The sequence below is a fragment of the Zingiber officinale genome, chromosome 8A (assembly GCF_018446385.1).
Source record: "Zingiber officinale cultivar Zhangliang chromosome 8A, Zo_v1.1, whole genome shotgun sequence".
Lineage (NCBI taxonomy): Eukaryota > Viridiplantae > Streptophyta > Magnoliopsida > Zingiberales > Zingiberaceae > Zingiber > Zingiber officinale.
The window spans coordinates 26,552,489-26,558,036 of NC_056000.1; the positions used below are offsets into that span (position 1 = coordinate 26,552,489).

At 34.0% G+C, this 5,548-nt stretch overlaps 1 long non-coding RNA gene across 2 annotated transcripts; it reads left to right on the forward strand.

Moving 5' to 3' along the window:
• Positions 1–2,296: 2,296 nt before the first annotated feature.
• Positions 2,297–5,509, forward strand: LOC122008127. Of its 2 annotated transcripts, XR_006119199.1 has the most exons (5): positions 2,297–2,426; positions 2,519–2,603; positions 2,685–2,776; positions 4,898–5,009; positions 5,104–5,509. It is a non-coding gene; the product is annotated as an uncharacterized LOC122008127 (long non-coding RNA). The 2 variants fall into 2 exon arrangements; XR_006119198.1 differs by having other exon boundaries at positions 4,898–5,509.
• Positions 5,510–5,548: the final 39 nt, after the last annotated feature.

The following is a 5,548-nucleotide window of genomic DNA, read 5'->3' on the forward strand; positions in this document are numbered from 1 at the left end:
CAGTCGTTGTCAGACTTGGAGTATGGCCTAGCCATAGGACTTGACAGCTGTCATAAGATGTTCTTGTCCTTCTTTACCGCATTCCTCTTACGCCTGGCCGGACGGCCCTTACATCACGTCCGGCCTTCCCTCTTCATCGACATGCTCGGGAGATCTTCGGTAAGATGTTATATAGGGACTACTAGCAGTATGTTACATTGTCTTCGGACGATCATGACGTCCGCTCGGCCCTTAGTTACTGTTCAATCGAGCGTCGGAACCCCGATCCCTGTCAGGGCGCCCTTTTATTATCGGATGTTCCTCGGTCGGCCGGTCGGGAGGCCGACTCATCCTTCTCCCGGTCGACCGGTCGGTCTGCCCTTTTCACATGAGTCCGGTCGGCTCACCCTTCTCCGATGGACCACCTGGCCTTTTGACTTCCACGTGACGTTGACCCCTCGCTATGGGGTCCCGTGTTCTAACCGTCGGATCAGAAATTATACTCATTTTTAAACTATTTATATCGAAAAATATGAGGGTTAATTTCAATAAAAAGTATACTCGATCCTAATATAGAGTGTTGGATTCTAGTGTAAAGTGCTGAATTTAACAGAATTATATTTGTTTTTAGACTTTTTATACCTAAAAAATAAGAGGGACAATTTTAATAGAAAATATACTCGATTTTAATATAAAATATTGACTTTAAGATTCAATTTTCGACTTTTTGTACCTAAAAAATCTGAGGGGCTATTTAGGTAACAATACTTGCATGAGGGAGTTGAAATAAGTAATACTTTGCATGCAGGGAGTCGAAATAAAGTTTTGTTGACATGAGAATTGCATGCAAAGTTAACATTGTGATTGAAGATTTTTCTCTAATTTACCGTTATTTTAATAATTTTTATGATAGTTAAAATGGTAGCATGCATATTTATATAGAGTGTTTTTTTAAAAAAATTATTAAAGTATTTTGTTCAAAAAAACAATTTAATAATCATTAAAATAATAATTCTTTCATGCTTATTATTATCACTTTAACCACTCAAAAGTTATTTAAATATTTTTATAATTTCAGAGATTTAAATACTTACAAAAGTATTTTGAAAATGTTAAAATAAAAAAAAAGTATATTCTTAATTTGATAAATCTAAAACTATGTAAAGCCCTACAAAAACTCTTTCATAGTTCGTTTCAATCATAGTTTTATAATATATGATTTAAAAATTCTAATGTATGAAAAAGTTTTATAATAATAATAATAATATAAATCATAATGTATGATCCATCAATTGCATATTCAAAAACACATTGTAATTCAAGGTTCTTCTCTCCTTCTCGAGATTTTTTCCTTGTCTCCAAATCAAATTAATTAAAACCCTCTTCTTCATTTTCATGCCTATCTCATCAAACTTTTCTGTGAAAATTCTTCCCTCCTAAATATCTTCTCCCTTGCCAAACCACAAGGAAGCACACTCCTTAGAATCCTCTCCACCACAAAATCTTCTTTTTAAGTTTGTCACTGTAATTATTCAGGTGAAATTATTCAAAAAGAGCCCATGTGTAATAAATAGTTCACTTTTATTCAAAAAGAACCAATTTGATAAATTAGTTATTTATTGTTGGAGGAATGGATTTTCACACTAAACTGTTCACCTTTGATCATCTGCCCACATAAAAAATATACTTTATAGTTTATTCATATTGTTATTTAGTGAATTATTTATGATGTTGCAATTGGATGATTGTTTGTATAATAGGGACAAATTAGTTTTCTACTTTTCTCCCAAAAGGAGAAAGAGACAACTTAGTACAAAATTATTTAGTTGTTGTAATTATTGGATCTATTATTCCTTTTTTTTATTCTAAATATATTCTTGCAATAGGATAGCTATTGATAATCAAGGATAGGGGCTTTTTCTCCCCCAACACAAGAAATAATAGTTTTGTATGAAATTATTATTTTTTTATCACAAGTCAAAATATGAAAAAAAATAATAATAATAATTAAAAGGTAATTTTTTTTATTTTGTTATTGTATTTGAACATGCAATAATTTTTTCGTTACCCTATTATATTAAAATAAATTATATATTTTTATTGAGTCTTCTTCTTCTTCTGATTCACACTGTAAAAAAATACACAATATCATGTATTTGTATTCTAATGAACTGGGGAAGCCCATTAATAAGTCGGCCTTGCGCAAGACCAATTATCCTAGCCCATATAAAGCCCACAAATTAATAATCTTCAACTATACAATCTGGACCGTCCAAACTTTCTGCTATAAGATTAGAAATAACATATGAACTGCCCCAGATTATGCGTTCCTCCTCTCGACCGAAAGAGAAGAAGGCGCAAACGGCTTCTTCCTCGTCGGAGATCTAAGCTTCGATCTCTCCGTTTACGCCCCCGATGGCTTCGTCCTCCAATGATTTCTATACTGGGTAATCATCTAGCCCATCACTTTCTTGTTGAAACTGGAGTTCGCAGTTCGGTCATGGAGCTGATGAATTTGTTCACTTTTGTTTTGTTGAAGAGTTGGCGTTGTCAAGAGGCAAGACAGAGGGCCTCTGTTGAAGTTCCTAGTTCCTCTCATATACGCTCTAGTTCTTCCTCTCATTGTGTGTTTTAATTTCTTCGTCCTTGCTCTTTTGTTAGTGTTGATTGTTTTTTCTTCTAAATTTGGTGACGACATCATACAGTAGTTCGAATCGATCCGAGGCACAAACCGGTGCTGAGGGAGAGGTTGTTCTTCGGCGCCTTGGCTGCTGCATTCGCTCACGGAGCATACTTGGTATATCCTTTGGTCGCTACCATGAATGACGTTTGTATTGATTTGGGTGTTCTTTGTTTCTTCTTCTGTCTTTGATTTTGTTTTTCGCAACTGAAATTTTTGTTTTTACCTTGTTTGTTTATAGGATAGGTATGTGATTTGTTAATATCTTTTAATTTCCAAACACGAATCAGTCTCAGTAAGAATTAGCACTGGAGGGATTTCTAGGTCTCATATCAAATCTTTACTGCCTTGTTTATCCTTTCATCGTCTTCGCATGAGCATGTAGAAGATAATTGGAAACAACGAAAGGCATGACAATTAGCATGGTACATGTATTATGATTCCTCAAGTTCACGATCAGGTATCTTATATTGGTTAGCACAAAGTAGATGAAAGGATATGCTCATTTCTTTTTTATCCCTGTCATAGATTTATCTGGTGCAGGTTGATTTGAATATGACTAGGTCTTACCCATTGTGGGTCTTTGCTGAAATGAAAAATAGAACGATTTATTATAAATAAGTAGCCCTATTTGGAAATTTATAGATAAAGTTATACTTTAGATATAGGAGGATTGGATTGCAAGTGAATTCTACATGAGAGAAGATGTGACCTCACCATGTTTTCAGATAGGAGAGCAAGTAATTGGAAGGAAGAAAAGAGCCAAAGAGATATTTGAGCACTCTTGTTGAAAACTTAAATACAGAGGCTTATTGAAGTGATGTTCCAAATGCTACAAATAAGATCTTCACTTTATGTAAATTTGTCTCAGCTATCAAGTACTCAGTTGATTTTCACTAGTTGTCTTTTGTTTGACAGGAAGGAAAGTTAGGAGAGATGGTGAGGGAGAGACATAAAAAAAGGAAAAAACAAAATCATGTTCACTTAGGTGGATAAAATATGAGGAGAAAAACATTTGTTTTTTCTCTTTATAACAACCTTCTTCTCGGTTCCTGGTTGTAATCCAACGAACACATGCTTATTGCCTCTTGCTATCACCTTTGCCATGGTCACATTGTCTTTGCTCCTCACACCTTCATGCTATAGGGAGCCCCTCCTTTCATGCCGACATTGCTATCAGATGAAGGACTTTGTTGTAGCAATTAGTATTTGCCTGGGTTCATGTTGCCAATAGGATAGGAGTTTCTAAAGGACTTTTTTATATTCTAAATATTTAGATGTTGCCGCCATCATGTTGGCAGCAGCCTTATTTTCATTATTCACTTGCTCTAGCATGGAGGTCTAGACAATAGTTGTCAAAATTGTGATCTAAACCTTATGATTTTTAGGATCCTACCAAATTTGCATAAATGTATCCAAGAGCCAAGCATAATCTAAACTTGATTTGGATCTTGTGCGGTCATGATTTGATCCTGATCTACACTTCATGATCTTAGGATCCTACTAATTTTGCCTAAATGATCCAAGGTCCAAGCATGATCTAAACTTGATTTAGATCTCACACGGTCACTATTTGATCCTAATCTACACCCTATGATCTTAGGATCCTACCAAATTGCCTTTTGATTCAAAAGATTAAATATTCATAATAAACACTAGATTTGAAGTTAATGCATATCGTAAATTGTTTCATCATCATTGTCAAGCCGTACTTGTTCCAACTATTTGGAGTCACTAATGAATCTTGTAGCTCTATGCAAAGAGATATCCCTATTAATATTTGAATTAATTAAACCATTTTTATTGTATTATTTAATGTTTTCTTTGGTTCTCTAGCCACTCATACCCTTCCACTCTGATAGATTTGACTCTTCTACATGTAGAAGTTGGTTTTGAATATGTTTATACTATCTTAACCTATTGTTCTCGAATATTTTTTTATTTATTATTTATATTAATTTCACGCATTTGTACTAATGGTAAGTTGTAGCATACCGTTATAAAATCTTCTTTTTAGCATGAGGACTTGATTATTACATAAGATCCCAGAAACTCCTCTTTGTTTAGACTACCAATTACTTATCCTTGTAATTATATATATTCATCAGTATCCGCGTTCATTGAATAACTGATAAATTGTGAATGTTAAATATGATTTTAAAAATTATTATTTTTTATTAATATCTCATGGTCCTACAATTCATTTCTGCAATAAATGTTGCGGCCATGGTGCTTCAGTGGCTGCTTGCTAGCTTCGACATCCTCCATCATCTCAAAGCAACCCATCTGAAGGAAAGAGGGGCAAACATGTCACTTATGTCTCTCTTGACTTTTCTTTTGTTTGAGATTGGTAAGAAAATGATTCATTTAATTCTTTCTCACTTTTCTTTTTCTACAAGTAAACATCAACTTTTAGATTATCTTCCTTGTTTTTTCTCTCCAAGTAAATAAGCTCAAGTAAATGCTAAGAAAGAAACAGGAAAGAGAGTTGTCAAAGCAATATGTGGAAGCATATTCATGGAGGATGCTTTTGCCCAAAAGGCTTTAAATTTGAAGCGAGATGATCCAAATGCTACATTATGGGATTTTCACCCTGTACAAATCTTCATTTATTAAATTTATTTCCCCTTTCTTTTTTCTACTGTAGGAGATAGTAAATTAGGAGAGAAGATGGAGGAAAAAAAATTGAAGGGGAGAGAATTTTTTTTTCCGGTCATTTGGGAGGATAGAAGGATGAGGACAAAAGGTTTCATATTTTTTTCTCATTTATCACTTCCAATCCTACCTGTTATCCTCAAATACAAGCTACTAACCGAAAAGGCCAAACTTTGCCATTTTTTTACCGTTTAATGACAGACTTTTTCTAACTTAAATAACTGTTTCCTCCAT